Here is a 17,153-nt window from a genome sequence, read left to right on the forward strand (position 1 = left end):
AAAATTACAAAATATCTGGAGACAAATGATAATGAAAACATAACCATACAACATCTATGGGATGTCATAAAAACAGGTCCTAGATATCATAAAATACAGGCCTTCCTCAAAAAATAAGAAAAACCTCTAATCAACAATCTAACCACCACCTAAAAGAATTAGAAAAAGAAGAACAAAAAAACCCTAAAGTCAGTGGAAGGAAGGAAATTATAAATATCAGAAAGGAAATCAATCAAATAGAGATTGAAAAACATTAGAAAAAAAAATCAGGAGTTCCCGTTGTGGTGCAGTGGTTAACGAATCCGACTAGGAACCATGAGGTTGCGGGTTCGGTCCCTGCCCTTGCTCAGTGGGTTGATGATCCGGCGTTGCCGTGAGCTGTGGTGTAGGTTGCAGATGCGGCTCGGATCCCGCGTTGCTGTGGCTCTGGCGTAGGCCGGTGGCTGCAGCTCCGATTGGACCCCTAGCCTGGGAACCTCCATGTGCCGCAGTAGCGGCCCAAGAAATAGCCAAAAAAAAAAAAAAAAAAAAAAAAATCAATAAAACCAAGAGCTGGTTCTTTGAAAGGGTAAAAAAACCTGAAAAACCTCTGGCCATACTCACCAAGAAGAGAGAGAGAACCAAATAAACAAAAAAAGAAATGACACTGGCAGAAATACAAAAGCCCATAAGAGAACAATTATATGCCAACAAATGTGACAACTTAGAAGAAATGGACAACTTCTAGAAACATACAGCCCATCAAAACTGAATCAAGAAGAAATAGATCATCTGTAGACCAATCACTAGAAACGAAATTGAATGAAATGAATGAAATGAAATGTCATAAAAACACTCCCTACAAACAAAAGTCCAATATCAGATGGCTTCACAGGTGAATTCTACCAAGCATACAAAGATACCCGTATCCATCTTTCTTAAACTTTTCCAAAAGACTGAAGAAGGAACACTCCCACAGACATCCTATGAAGCCACTATCATCCTAATACCAAAATCAGACAAAGTTACTACCAAAAAGGAAAATACAGGCCAATATCTTTGATGAACATATATGCAAAAATTCTCAACAAAAGTTTAGCTAACGAATCAAAAAACACATCAAAAAGACCATATACCACAACCTAGTGGAATTCATCCCAAGTTCACAAGGATGGTTCAACATATGCAAATCAGTCAACATCATACACCACATTAACAAAAGAGAAGTCAAAAACCACATGATCATCTCAATAGATACAGAGAAGGCATTTGACAAAAATCCAACATCCGGAGTTCCCATCATGGCGCAGTGGTTAACGAACCCGACTAGGAACCGTGAGGTTATGGGTTCGATCCCTGGCCTTGCTCAGTGGGTTAAGGATCCAGCGTTGCCGTGAGCTGTGGTGTACGTCACAGACATGGCTCGGATCCTGCACTGCTGTGGCTCTGGTGTAGGCCAGTGGCTACAGCTCCAATTTGACCCCTAGCCTGGGAACCTCCATATGCCGCAGAAGCGTCCCTAGAAAAAAGGCAAAAAGACAAAAAAAAAAAAAAAAAATCCAACATCCGTTTATGATAAAAACTCTTAACAAAGTGGGTATGGAGGGAACATATCTTAACATAATAAAAGCCATTTATGACAAACTCACAGCTAATATAAGACTTAACAAGAAAAGTTGAAGCATTCCCACTAAAATCTGCAACAAGACAAGGATGCCCACTCTCACCACTTTTGTTCAACACAGCACTGGAAGTTCTACCCACAGCAATAAGACAAACAAAAGAAATAAAAGGTTTCCAAGTGGGAAAAGAAGAGGTAAAATTGTTACTCTACACAGATGACATGACAGTATATACAGAAAACCCTAAGGATTCCACACAAAAACTATTCAAATTGATCAATGAATTCAGCAAAGTAGCAGGATACAAAATTAACATTCAGAAATTGGTTGCATTTCTGTATACAAACAGGGAAATATTAGAAAAGGAATATTAAAAATACCTTTTAAAACCATACCCTCAAAAATATACCTAGGAATAAACCTGACCAAAGAGGTGAAAGTCTTATACACTGAGAACTGTAAAACAATAATCAAGGAAATTGAAGAGGATTCAAAGAAATGGAAAAATACGCCATGTTCCTGGATTGGAAGAATTAATATTATTAAAATGGGCATACTACCCAAAGAAATCTAAAGATTTACTGTGATCCCTATCAAATTACCTATGATATTTTCATAGAACTATGTCAAATAATTCGAAATTTTATATGGAATCATAAAAGACCCAGAATTACCAAAGCAAGCCTAAGGAAAAAACCAAATCAAAGCAGGAGGCATAACTCTCCCAGACTCCAGACAATATTACAAAGCTATAGTAATCAAGACAGTATGGTACTGGTATAAAAACAGACATATAGATCAATTGAACAGAGAACCCAGAAATAAGCCCAGACACCTAGGGTCAATTAATCTTTGACAAAGAAGGCAAGAATATAAAATGAGAAAAACTTTCTTTAGGAAGCAGTACTTGGAAAACTGGACAGCAGCATGTAAATCAATGAAACTAGAACACATCCTCACAGCACACACAAAAACAAATTCAAAATGGCTTAAAGACTTAAAATAAGACACCATAAAACTCCTAGACAACAACATAGGCAAAACATTCTCTGGCATCAACCTTACAGATGTTTTCTTAGGTCAGTCTCCCAAGGCAATGGAAATAAAAACAAATAAATAAATGGGACCTAAACAAACTTACAAGTTTTTGCACAGCAAAGGAAACCATTAAAAAAAAAAAAAGAAAACAATGAAAAGACAACCTAGGGAATGGGAGAAAATAGTTGCAAACCATGCAACCAACAACAGCTTAATCTCCCAAAATACACAAATAGCTCATATGACTAGAAAGAAAGAAACAGAAAAAAAAAAACAATCAAAAAATGGGCAAAAGACCTAAATAGACAGTTCTCCAAAGAAGATATACAGATGGACAGTAGGCACATGAAAAAATGCTCAACACTGCTAATTATTAGAGAAATGAGAATTAAAACTACCATTAGGTACTACCTCACACCGGTCAGAATGGCCATCATTAACAAGTCCGCAAATAACAAATGCTGGAGAGGGTGTAGAAAAAAGGGAACCCCTGTACATTGTTGGTGGGAATGCAAACTGATACAACCACTATGGAGAACAGTATGGAGGTTCCACGGAAAACAATATAAAACTACCATATGACCCAGCAATCCCACTCCTGGGCATATATCCGGACAAACCACAATTCTAAAAGATACATCCAACCCTATGTTCATAGCAGCACTATTCACCATAGCCAAGACATGGAAGCAACCTAAATGTCCATCAACAGATGAATGATTAAGAAAATTTGGTATGTAAAGAACAAAATAAAGCCATTTGCAGCAACTTGATGGATGGAACTAGGAACTCTCATACTAAGTGAAGTAAGTCAGAAAGAGAAAGACAAATACCACTTATATGATATGATATCACTTATATCTGGAATCTAATATATGGCACAAATGAACCTTTCCACAGAAAAGAAAATAATAGACATGGAGAACAGACTTCTGGTTGCTAAGGGGGAGGGAGTGGGGGAGGTGGTGGGGGAGGGAGTGAGATGGACTGGGAATTTGGGATTAACAGATGCAAACTATTGCCTTTGGAATGGATAAGCAAGGAGATCCTGTTATATATAGCACTGGAACTATATCTAGTCACTTATGGTAGAGCAGGATAATGTGAGGAAAAAGAATGTATATGTGTATGTGTGACTGAGTCACCTTCTGTACAGTAGAAATTTGACAGAACACTATAAACCAGCTATAATGGAAAAAATAAAAATCATTATAAAATAAAAAAAGAAAATTTGGTATAAAAATGCAATGGAATACTACTCAGTCATTAAAAATGAAATAATGCCATTTGCAGCAACATGGATGCAACTGGAAACTCTCATACTAAGTGAAGTAAATCAGAAAGAGAAAGATAAATACCATGTGCTATCATTTATATGTGGAATCTAAAATATAGCACAGGAGTTCCTGTCGAGGCACAACGGAAACAAATCTGACTAGGAACCATGAGGTTTTGGGTTCGATCCCTGGCCCTCGCTCAGTGGGTCAAGGATCCGGCATTGCCGTGAGCTGTGGTGTAGATCGCAGATGTGGCTTGGAGCCCATGTTGCTGTGGCTGTGGCGTAGGCTGGTGGCTACAGCTCCAATTCTACCCGTAGCCTGGAAACCTCCATATGCTGCAGGTGCAACCCTAAAAAGACAAAAATAAATAATAAAATAAAATAAAATAAAATATGGCACAAATGAACCTATCTACAAAAGAGAAACAGACTCAAATAGAAAACAGACTTGTGGTTGCCAAGGGGGAGGAGGGAGGGAGTGGCATGGACAGGAAGTTTGGAGTTAGTAGATGCAAACTATTACATTTAGAATGGATAAGCAATGAGGTCCTACTGTGTAACATAGAGAACTATCCAGTCTTTGGGACAGACTATGATAGAATATAGTACAAGAAAGGGAAAATATATATGTGTGTGTGTGTGTGTTTAACTGGATCAACTTGCTGTATAGCAGAAACTGGCACAGCAGTGTAAATCAACTATACTTCAATAAAAAAAATTCGGGATGGACAGCAAGTTTGGGGTTGGTGGATACAAACTAACATTTAGAATTGAGGGGCAATGGGTTCCTACTGTACAGCACAGGCAATTGTGTGTGACTGCATCACTCTGCAACAGAAATTGAAGAAACATTGTAAATGAACCATATTTTAATAAAATAAATAAAAAGTAAAAATTTGGAAAAAATATATACAAGGAATTTAATCATAACAGCATTTTTTTTTCTTTTTATGGCCACACCTGCAGCATATAGAAGTTCCCAGGCTAGGGGTCAAATCAGAGCTGCAGCTGCCGGCCTGTAACACAGCCACATCAGTGCAGTTCTATTACAACCTAGGGTTCATAGTGGCGCACCTTTGAGAGGCTCCTCATCCCTAACTGTTAGTCTATGTTCTGTCCCTGGGAGGAGAAGGCAGATGCTTTAACTCTGCTCACAGCTGCTGTGTGTGTTCCTCTCCTTGTCCCTCTTGCTTTCTCTGTCTAAAGAGCTGAAGGTTACAAGCAGAAGCCCTCCTCTGAACCTCAGCTCTGCTACTCACATTCAATAAATTCCTGGCTTTTAATGTCTCAGGAGCATTGGTTTCTCATCTTGAAATGGCAGTGAGCAATTGTGAGGGAGTCAACATGTCAGGGGTTCCAGCTTTGAGATCTTATTACCTGTTAACTTTTGCTTCTCCCGGCAGAGTCCTAGCTGGAGATAAGTCCTCCTGTGCTTCCACTGTGTGCAGAGCATCATGAAGAGAGGAAAACCACCAGTCCCTTCCCACAGGGAGCTTATACAAGGAGGGGGCTCTTTTTTTTTTTTTTTGTCTTTTTGCCATTTCTTGGGCTGCTCCCACAGCATATGGAGGTTCCCAGGCTAGGGGTCTAATCGGAGCTGTAGCCGCCAGCCTACGCCAGAGCCACAGCAATGCCAGATCTGAGCCGCATCTGCAACCTACACCACGGCTCATGGCAATGCTGGACCCTTAACCCACTGAGCGAGGCCAGGGGTGGAACCTGCAACCTCATGGTTCCTAGTCGGATTCGTTAACCACTGCGCCACGACGGGAACTCCAAGGAGGGGGCTCTTAGGGGAGGTGGTTAAGCAAATATAGTGGAGGACTGGAGGGCAAGCACAACCAGGATCTGAGTGGGAGCTAGTGGCTGGTCTAGGAAGGACTGGACAGATTTAGACATATGCAGCCCTCAGGGCAGCAGCACAGATGGTTCTGGAGCCAAAGCCACTTGGTTTCTTACTGGCTCTACTGCCCCACCCCACCAGAAATCTCGGGCTGCCTGTGGAGTCCATGGCCTATGGCCCCTCCTAGTGTATCCCTCCAGTGAATTTTTTGTTTTGGTTGAATATTATGTTGTGAGACCTATGGAGAATGTTTTGTTTGTTTTAACAGGCAATTGATTTACAACTGCAAGTTCTGGCTTGCCTCCTGTGAGCTGCAGTTCCAGTATCAGTTCAAATCTTTGCTAGGGCCTTGTAGTGCTGTTCAGATCTGCCCATATGTGCATCATCCATCATCCAGTGGCCAGTTTGGGACCTGGCTGGCAGACTGCCCCTTTCCTTTGGTGTGCTGTTTAGGGACAGATACAGGCATGCGCAGTTTGGACATGAGCCCAGGAGTCCCTTTATAACTGTACAGAATCAAATTCTGGAGCCCCCTCCTCCTCACAATCTCCTTGGTACTTTCTGGTTCCCAGAGGCCCCCTTCAGGTTCTCTGGCCTTCAAGGGCTTTAGCTTCCCTGCTCTACCCTACACTTCCTATGCGGCAACTGCCTCTGACCACGCACAGAGAAAAAGGAGAGGTGGGGAAAGCAGATTCTCTGGTCAGAGAGATGAGTTCTCTCTCTTGGAGCTTTAGGTGCTTATCCAGCTGTTGTGGCTACTGCTGCAGGTTTGTTGGGGAACTGAGGTGGAAGAGAATGAAAAAAAAAAAAAAAAAAAAAACAGAAAATGTAGGAACCATCCTCCACTCACTCTAACCCATAGGAGCCGTTTTTGCTTCTTTGATCAGAAGCAGAGGGCTTCTTTGGCACTCCTTCTGACCACAGATCCAAGTCCGCTGTCCTAGTCCAGGCCTGGAGATGCTAGAGGAGAAAAAAGGAAAACTCACTGCTGGTTTGATGTTACTCCAGGTTCTGGTTTTCTTCCCTATCCACCTGCTCCCATTTACTTCTCATAGTATCAAATCGCAGGCCTCAGAACAAAACGAGGATTGGCCTCCAAGGCCAGTGCTTCTGAGGGTGTACATACAGGAGAAAACCATAGAGATTTACCCTGGCTTAGAAAAGTGCTATTGGCCTTGACACTTTTTTTAACATCACCCTGACACCCCCAGTCCCACTCACAGACTAACCCCACTTCAGAGGCTGGCACTATTTTTATTGAGCACCTATTAAGCAGTCGGCACTTTCACAGACCTTATCTTGTATCATACAATGGACTAGGATTTATTAGAATTTTACAGTCAAGGAAACTGAGGCTCAGAGAGGTTAGGTAACTTTCCCAAAGGCATAGAAGGAGATGGTACTGGAACCCAAATGCTGATCTGGGTGACCCCAGATCCCACACAGCAACCAGCTGCATAAACACCCAGTGTGGTTGAGGAGTGTGAGAGTCAAAACCACGTGACTCCCCAGAACCTCTCCTGCTGCCCAGAGGATAAGCTTGTACATTCTGGCCACTCTGAGAAATCCCCTTAGAGAGTCCTTCTGCCACCCTCTGCCTGCACTGAGCAAAGTGACCATCCCTCTAGGTTTCTCTGGAGCAGTCCATTCATGCTCATTGCTCCCGTGTATGGCTAACAGCATCCCTTTTCACTCTCAAATGTGTGCCAGGACAGATCCTAGATTATAAGGGTGTCGGCTCACCACTGAGGGACGCTCAGCCATGCCTCTGACCATGTGCTCAGCCTTTTTCTCAGCACGGGTAGTAGCTCCTCCAACTAAACCTCCACATGGTTTCCTGAATCTTCCCTTGGCCTCTTCTTCTCCAGCCTGGAGAGTCCCAGAGGCCTTCTGGCAGGCTGCACGCTGCTGTGCAAAGGGCATGAGCTTTGGAACCCAGAGTTTTGGGTTCTCTACTGGCTACCCCTGGTGAATTATTTTGTTTGTTTGAACCTTAGTTTCTTCATCCATAAAATGGGCATAATAAAACATAAATTTTAAGGTGGTTGTAAGGCTTCAATGAGAAAAAGAATGTAAAGCACTTGGCAAAGATGGCTGTTTCTCCTTTTGCTGGTTGAAGAAGCTGGAGAATAGGGATGCAAAAGAGGGCACTGCAATGGGATACTCTCTCCTAGTCAGTGGAAAGTAATGCTGCTGAAACACATGTTCCTTGAATAAATGCTAAGGCCTTAATAATAGGCACCCATAATGGTAGAGGTTACTGACTCTGACTCCGCAGAGAAAAGAACCCAGGTTATCCATGCTGAATTAGCAGTGCCTGACTGTGGGTAACAAAATTGATCTTCAGTTCTTCTTAATATTTTTTTCAGTTTTTTGATTTTCTGTACCATGTATGCATGTGTGTATGATTTTATACTCAGAGGAAAACAACATTATGAAACAACCCCTTGCAATAACTGTAGTTTTTAGCAGGTTAGGCTATTTATTCAGGGTTGATGGATTCTGATTCCCCAGATGGTCAGTGGAGGAGTCTGGAAGGAAACCCAGGCTTCTAGGTTCCCAGTTGTAAAAACACAGAAAAGTTTGCACACATCCTTTTGTACAGAAAATAACTACTCTGTCCCCCAACCTGGGCCCTCACCTGGTTCTCCTAGGGGCTCTGGGGCTGAGACTGAGTGGGGACTGCCCCTAGGAAGGGCCAGTGCAACTGCGGGCAGAAAAGGCTGCTGTGGAGGGAGCACTTGGTCTTCTGCTCGGGGCCAGCCCCTCCCTTCCTTGACACCCAGAGACTCCCTGGCCCTGGTCTCTGCACATCTCTCCCAGGAAGGAGTCAGTGAGGGCCTGGGGGCAGGGGCATGGTAGAGGGACAGTCACAGAAGGAAAGAGGCCCCAAGTGGGTTCAGGCACTCAGTAGGAATTTAATGAATAAATGAATGAGCAAATGAATGAATTAAAGGATAGGCAAACAGGGAACCAGACCCTTCAGTCAGCATGGCAGCTCAGCGCCTGTGTCAGTTTGAGACAGCTCTAAAGGGCCAGCCAGGTCTCAGGTTCCTCAAGGGATCTGATGAGGCCACTGCTGTAACTGCCTCGAAACTCAGCTCCCTCTGCCCAACCCTGCCTTTCCCACCCCTCACAGGGGTTTCCAACAGCACGCCCCAGGTAACCACCGCACAGGAGTCTCCCTCTTGGGGTGTTTCCTGGGAAACTCAACCTAAGACAATGCCCCAACTGTCACACAAAGGAGGAAGTAGAATTTATAATAAAGCATGTTCCCTGTATGTGACTGCTCAGGTATGAATGCACAGGACCTTGCAGTACCTGGGGGCTTGTAAGACACACAGATCTCAGTTCCTACCTCAGACCTGCTGGAATCCCAACCTGCACCTGAGCTCCGTCCCTTGGGGATGCATGTGCATGGAGTCGAACACATCGCTAAGAGACATCACATGGGTCAGGTGTGATTATAAATGTGCACTGACACGTATGAATCTCACAGTCACTCAAAGACAAGTGGTGGTGCTGTCGGTGGTGAGATTTTCTAAACTGGTGAATAACGCTATGTAAAATGCCAAATAAAACACATAAAATTCCTCAATTCACCTAGTAGTTGAACTCCTGGAAAATTCTGTGTATCTTAAAATTGTGCAAAAAACCCTCCTTCACCATGAAGAATAGAGGACATTTCCTCATTGTGCATTACTGCCCGTGGAGGGTAGGAGATCCCTGGCCCTTGACTTTTACACCGGTGGCCTCTGGCACAGTGACCACTGAAAACACCCCGGTACTTCCCAAACTGTCCCCTAGGGGTCATTACTGTCCTCACTGCTCCCCAAGAGAAAACCCTGGGCTTAGAACTTTACATGCTATTCATCCACTCCTCCCAATAACCTTAGGAGGTAAGTGTTACTATTCCCTCTCCTTCACTAAGAAAATCAAGCTCAGAGATGCTGAGCAACTTGTCCATATTCACGCAGCTAGTAACTGGGGGAGCAAAGTTGAACCCAGGTCTGCCTGTCACCAAAGTCCATGTTTCTCCCTATAGGTTGCTTTGCAGGTGTTTAGTCTATCAAGAGTTGTATAGTTAACACGGCATGACCAGGTTTGCTTATAACACAAAATAAACCCTTCATCTGGATGCAGGGCAACTATAGGAACCTGAGGCTGAGAGCAGCTGGGCTTCCCCGGGGAACCCCACCTGAAATGCCTTCAGAGCCTGGGTGGGAAGATGTCATCATAGGCCAGGCAGTCCCCTCCTTCCCTGAGCCTCATTGCGTTGTGACCCACAGGTGGCTTGAGGTGTGCACCAGGCAAAACCATGATCCTCCATTTCTAGGCTAAGAGACAGCCAAGGATGCTTGAGCTGAACCTCACATGTTCACAGTTCTTCAGGCATTTCTGCCACACTATTGAACACACTGGCCAAATAAAGTTGAAATTTTCAAAAAAAGCACCCTAAGTGGCTGTCCACCCCCATATACCACAAAGAGACCCCCAAAGACACCAGCAGGCCCAGATCAGGGAGGTGTCGGTGAGAGTGTCTCTGTGGGTCCCTCCCACCCCCACTCCTGACCTCAGGTGTGGAGTGGAGATTGCCCTGATATCTAGCTCAGATGCCATGCCTTCCACCTGGAATTAACTTGACCCTGAGTGAGGCTCTGAAGGACAGCTACATTGGGCAGGTATAAGTGGGAGCCGACAGAGTCACGGAGGGGCCAAGATGGGAGCAAGAAGGCTCTCCCCAGCCACCTGGTGCAGGAGGGCTGAGAGGCACTCTCTCTGTAAATCTATGCACCCTGTTGGTAGAATCCTGTTCCACTTCTTCAGTGAGTTGGGTTTGGCTGGGCTTGAGGGTGTGTGAAAAAATGTACAGCCCTATTGTGTGATTCCAAGAACCTACAAGAAGCAGTCACCAAGGGTAGGGATCAAACACCCAGGGACTTTATTTGGGGAAGTGACTGTGAGAGAAAATAATGAGGGAGCTGGAGATGCTGGGAGAGTCTCCAGGCCACCATGCAGTCTGAACCTGAGTGAAGTGGGGGAAAGGCCGAGTGGGGCATCCTAGACACCTGGCCCAACAGCCTACAGAAGCGTGGACAAAGCCTTCAGGGAATCCTAGACCTGTGTCTCTCAGGAATGGGTTAATATCCCTGCCACAGTCAGCCACTGTCTGGGAGTTGAGGGCACTGGGGATTTTCTGCTCTGACCCCAAGGATACACACACACACACTTCCATCAACCCAGGGGCTTGATTCTGTCAGATTTTCCTCCTCCTAGAGTTGGTAAGGAGACTTCAGGAGTGTGTAGGAGAAGGAGAAAAGAAAGAAAACAGCTCGCCATGTCCAGCCTCAGAAAGGTACATCCACAAAACCAAAAAAGTTTTCTTCTCCCACCCACTTTGGTGTACTCTTATGCTGAGAACACCTCTATTTTGCCCTCTCCATCTTGCTAAAGAGCCTCTCCCAGGAAGAGTGTGAGCTGGGGTGAGAACAGTGGTCTGCGCTGCCCCACTGTTCATGGGTCAGCAGGAGAAACATCTCAGAAGGTACGACTGTGGTCAAACCCAGAGTCTGGGGCAACATGCTCTGGAGAGCTACTTGGCAGCAGTGGGAGCCACCAAGGAGGGCCATGCAAAGGGCGGTGTGGTGGTGGGGAAACTGGAGTTGAGGAGCCTAGAGAGATGATGAGGAAAGAGGGTCCTGCAGGGCCCCAGGGAGCAGATGTGAGGGCCTGAGCCACGGTGCTGAGCAGGAGGTATGGAGGCTTGAAGGGGAGGAGAGAGGCAGTGCAGGACAGGACACCTCAGAGCCAGTACTTCCCTCCTCTGGCTGTGTGCCCTGCTGGACCCCACACCCAGATCCAGTCTCAACTAGACCTGGAGGTCTCTGCTGTCTCTCCAGGACAGCCTGGACTTGGTCATTCCAGAGCAGACCCCCAGGCCAAGTTCTTGCCTTGACAGACTTCCTCCTGTCCTCCTCATGACCTCAGCATCTTGCCATCCTGTGCTCTCTGAGCACAGTGACTAATGCACAGAAAACTCCCCAGGAAGACCAAGACCAGGCTGACCTGTGAAATGGAAACCAAGCTCAAAGGGGTGTGGTTTGAGCCCCCTGTCATTGCCCATGGGTGCCAGGAGAGAGATCTGAGGCCCAGGGAGAGGAAGGAGGGAGCTGCGGGTGAGAAGGAAGGGGTGGGTGAGGAAGGATGCAGAGAGATTACCCACTGGCCTGGGAGCTCCATGACGGCAGGAGCAGGTTTACGTCACGTTCCAGGGCCTGGCAAGCAACTGGCACATAGCAAACACACAATGAATGTTCAATGACTGATGGACTGACTGACTGGTTTTGACCAAGTTTATCTAGAGGGCCTGCACAAAGGATGGTGAAAGTAGAGTTGGAATGAGAGGAGCTGGTTTCCTTCTTGGGAGCGACATGGCCTCTGGGCAAAAATGGCAGAGTCTTTGTGCAGAATGGCAGTCCTTTTGAAAAAGAAGTCTAAGCAGGGGCACGGAAAGGATCTAGAATATGCACTTCAGAGAGGTAACTTCAACATATCCTGTGACCCACAGCCAGTCACCAATATCCCATAGAGCATATGCTTCTCTGGCATGTGCTGTGTGCTGGCCATGCACATACTCTTCAAGGGGGACACCTGCAGGGTCCAATAGGGCAGCCAACAGCCACACATGGTTACTGAGCACCTGAAAGCTGGCAAGACCAAATTGAGATGTATAGTAAGTATAAAGTACACTGAATTTCAAAGCCATAGTATGAGAAAAAACATTAAATATCTCATTAATAATTTTTCATATTGATATGTTGAAATGATCCTGTTTGCACATTACTGAGTTAAATAAACTGTATCGTTAAAATTAATTTCACCTGCTTTTTACTTTAATGTGGCTATTAGAAAATTTAAAATTGCATGTGTGGTTTGCATTATATTTCTCCTGGATAGCACCGCCCTGCACACGACTGCACATATTGTTTTTTTCCATGTTGTAGAAACTGTTCCAAATCAATACATATAGAGCTCTCTCATTCCTTCCAAGGGCCACATGGTATACAACTGCGTAAAGATACTGTAATGAGGTTTTTTAAAAAATTTTTTTATTAGAGTAGAACTGATTTATTGTAATGAGGTTTTGACATGGTATGTTTGCAGAGATTACAAAATCCTCAGGAATTCACTGCTCCGAGCTGGAAGACTGTCATTACACAGTTTAAAGGCACAAAAGGAATTCCAAGTGGGACCTTGCAGGCTACAGGTGGTGGGAGGACTTAGGGTCAGAGGTATGGACGGGTGAACTGTCCACTCCACACAGAGACCCAGATGCTACTGAGGGGTTGTGTCGTATGCTGGAGAGAACTAAGACTCGGGTGTGGAGGACAGCTCAAAGTTGGGAGGGGAATGAAGAGGAGGAGGAAACGGGAAACAAGTACACAAAGGACCAGTCAGAGTGAGAGAAGAGCCAGGACGGCCTGGGACCACAGAGGTCAGAGAATGAAAAGCACTTCCTAAAGGAGGAGGCAGTCAAGGATAGCTGTGCTTTGCGGGGATTCGAGGCCTTTAATTTCTGCAAGGAGTCTTCAGATTGCGTTTTTAAAAATAAAAACTATTTTACCTTGAAGATGTATTGAGTCCTTTTTGTGTGTCAGGGCCTTGTTCCGAGGTTGGGGTTCAGAGGTAAATAAGATATAAGATTACTGCTCTCAGGGAGCTTATATTTTAGTGTCGAATAGGTAATAAACAAGCAAATTAAAAAGTCTACAGGTAGTTATAAATGCTAGAAATGAAATGTGATAGAGTGACAGGGGTGGGTGGTAGCATGATGTCATAAAGGAAGGCCTCTCTGTGGAGGTGACACTGAGTAGAGATTGGAAGGAGAACGGGTCAGCCATGTGGCCATTCTGAGAGAGAGGTAAATGTGAGTGAAACCCAGTGTTCTAACTGTCTTGGGAGGACTGGAAGGGGTCTAGTCCAGTTTGGAAAGGGGGGCAAGTGATTAAGAGAGAATGTGACCACCAAAAGGAGTCTTGATTGATGTGCTCCCACTTGTTTGGCGGACAGCCTGGCTGGCTCAGGACAGAGTTGAGTTGGAAGACTGCAGAATGCAAGATGAGGCTGACAGCCAGGCAGAGCACATGTCCTGGAGGGATTTGTAAGCCATAACGAGAAATTTGGACTTTATCCTGAGAGCAGTGTGCAGGCATGGAAGGATTGCAGGCAGGACAGAGGCATGATCAGCTCTGAGCATAAGGACCACTCCCACCACAATGGAGAGAATGGAGAGAAGGGCCAGAGCTGGAGGCAGATGTGTGGCAGTCATCTGGTGAGAGAAGAGGAAGTCCTCACCTGGGGTAGGGCCCATGATGGAGGAAGGGAGGGCAGGAGATATTTAGAGAGGGACAGGACTGACAAGATTTCTACCTAGTCTGACTGGATTATGAGGGCAAATGAAGAGAAAAAGATTATGGGAGACATCCCAATTTTTTGTCTGGAACACAGGATGAAGGGTGCTACTCTCTAAGTACACAAGACAGGCACAGGAGCAGGTTTGTGATAAAGGAACTATACACACACACACACACACACACAGTGGAATATCATTCAACCACAGAAAGAAATGAAGTACTGATAAATGCTACAACATTGGATGAACACTGAAAATTTAAACTAAGTGAAAGAAGTCAGATATAGAGGACCACATATTATGTAGTTTCATTTATGCGAAATGCCAGAGAATAGGCAAGTGCATAGAGACAAATGGTTATTGGAGGTTGGGGGAGAAAAAAATGGGGAGTCGCTCCTTGATGGGTACAGGGTTGTTTTACCAGGTGATAAATATGCTTCAAAATTAGTGGTGATGGTTGCACAACATGGTAAATATACTAAAACCACTGAATTGTACACTTTAAATTGGTTAAAATGATGAATTTTATGTGATTTTATCTTAACAAAAAAATTAAAAGAAAAAGAGCAGGTTCGAGATACAATGACTGGTTTGGGAGAGGTGAATCTGGAGTGTCTGAGACACACCAGGGGAACTGCCCCGGAGGGAGATGTGGCATTTGAGTCATTGCTACCATGGTGTCTCTTAGCTGACAGAGCAAGGAAATATATGTATATGCTAACCTATATACATACACATGTTTATAAATATTTTTAATAAATCATCTGTACCTATATATTAAGCTAAACATGAGTTCACACTGATGTCTCCAACTCCGGTCCATTCCACACAGATAAATCTAGCTTCCTCCCTGCTTACCTGTAACCTCCCACTCCAACAGGGAGGTACTTGTTTGCTGTCATCTGCATGTACTTAATTGTTCGATTCCAGTTTACTTCAAAATTGTTAACATGTACCTCCACGAGAAACAACAGTGTCAAGATTTTAATTTTAAGCCATTCTCCAATACAAAGGATCCTGGGCTCCTTGGAGAAATGAGTAATTCTAGGACTCAGGCAAGAAATATAAAAGATGAACTGGAGCATCTTACAGAAATGCAGAAAGTAAGGAAGGGACCATCAACAGATGAATGGATAGGAGTTTTCTTGTGGCACACTAGGTTAAGGATCCAGTGTTGTCCTGCAGCTTGGGTCACTACTGTGGTGTAGGTTTGATCATTGGCCTGGGAACCTCCACATGCTGTAGGTGTGGCCAAATATATATCCATATCCATATATATGAATGGATAAAGAAGATGTGGTATATACATATACAATGGCATATTACTCAGCCATAAAAAGAATAAAATCTTATCATTTGCAACCACACTGATGGACCTAGAAGGTATTACACTAAGTGAAATAAATCAGACAAATAACTATGATTTTACTTATTTGTGGAATCAAAAAACAACAAAAAAAAGAGCAAACAGGAGTTCCCATCGTGGCGCAGTGGTTAACGAATCCGACTAGGAACCATGAGGTTGAGGGTTCGGTCCCTGCCCTTGCTCAGTGGGTTAACGATCCGGCATTGCCGTGAGCTGTGGTGTAGGTTGCAGACGCGGCTCGGATCCTGCGTTGCTGTGGCTCTGGCGTAGGCCGGCGGCTACAGCTCTGATTCGACCCCTAGCCTGGGAACCTCCATATGCCGTGGGAGCGGCCCAAGAAATAGCAAAAAGACAAAAAAAAAAAAAAAAAAAAAAAACCAGAAACAGAGTCACAGACACAGTGAACAAACAGGTGGCTGCCAGAATGGAGGGGTGTAGGGGGATGAGAGAAATAGATGCGAGAGATGGTATAAACTAGTTACAAAATAAATGAGTCCTAGGAATGAAATGTATAGTGTGGGGAATATCATCAATAATCATGTAACATCTTTGAATGGTGACAGATAGACTTGTTTTAAGGATCATTTTGAAATGTATAAAAATAAGGAATCACAATGTTGTGCACTAGGAACTAATACAGTGTTGTGGGACAACCATACTTCAAAAACAGATAAATTCACAGAAAGAGATCAGATTTATGGTCACCAGAGATGTAGGTAGGAGGTTCACGGGGTACAAGAGAGGTAGGAGGATGAGGGGTGCAAGAAAGGAGAAGTGAAGGAAGGGAGCCGAAAGGTACAAACTTCCGGTTCTTCCAGTTTTAAGATAAATAAGGACTAGGGATATGATATACATTATTATAAATATAATTAATGCTGCTGTATGCTGTATATGAAAGTTAAGAGAGTAAATCCTAAGAGTTCTCATCACAAGGAAAAAATATTTTTTCTTTCTCTTTATTATCTGAGATGATGAATACTCCTCAGGTTATTGTGGTAACCATTTTTATAAGTCAAATCATCATGCTATACACTCTAAACTTGTACAATGCTGTATGTCAAATAGGTCTCAATAAAACTGGAAGGAAAACATCAGAAAAAAGAGAATCACTAGAAAAATGAAACATATAACCCAAAGACTGTAAAATACTAACCTCAAAATTTTAAATAATACGCTTATTTTATTTTTTTAGTTATCAATTGGTAGGGTATAACTGCAACTATTTTTATGATTATAAGTACACAATGATTGCCTAGAGTATCTTTTCTGATTAAAAATAAATTATTGCATAGATACCCTTCATCTAACTTTTAATTTATTCTAATTCAATTATACAGAGCAGAGGTTGGCAAACATTTTCTGGAGGGTACCATAGAGTCTCTGTCACAGCTACTCAATTCTGCCATTGTAACATGAAAGCAGCCACTGACAATATGAAAACAAATGGCCATGGCTGTGTTCCAATAAACTTTATTTACAAAAATAGGCATCAGTGGTATTTGATCTGTGGGCCATTGTGAGCCAATCCTTCACATTTCAGTCAAACATTTGTGAAATTTATCAATTTCCCTGAAAGCATCTTCAAATCACTATCTCCTGAAACAAATTGCTCA

General features: G+C 43.9%; 1 long non-coding RNA gene across 2 annotated transcripts in view; it reads right to left on the minus strand.

The window, feature by feature from the left end:
* LOC100155748 overlaps nucleotides 1–17,153 on the minus strand; it is a 60,809-nt gene that overhangs the window by 10,019 nt on the left and 33,637 nt on the right. Inside the window, exon 3 of one of the 2 annotated variants that reach the window (XR_002337862.1) lies at nucleotides 6,611–6,721. The exons of the other annotated variant lie outside the window; for it this stretch is intronic. This is a non-coding gene — a long non-coding RNA (uncharacterized LOC100155748). Of the gene's footprint in view, nucleotides 1–6,610; nucleotides 6,722–17,153 lie in introns of those variants that run through there. 2 annotated transcript variants of the gene reach the window in all.

Source organism: Sus scrofa, chromosome 13, assembly GCF_000003025.6.
Source record: "Sus scrofa isolate TJ Tabasco breed Duroc chromosome 13, Sscrofa11.1, whole genome shotgun sequence".
In the NCBI taxonomy this organism is placed as follows: domain Eukaryota; kingdom Metazoa; phylum Chordata; class Mammalia; order Artiodactyla; family Suidae; genus Sus; species Sus scrofa.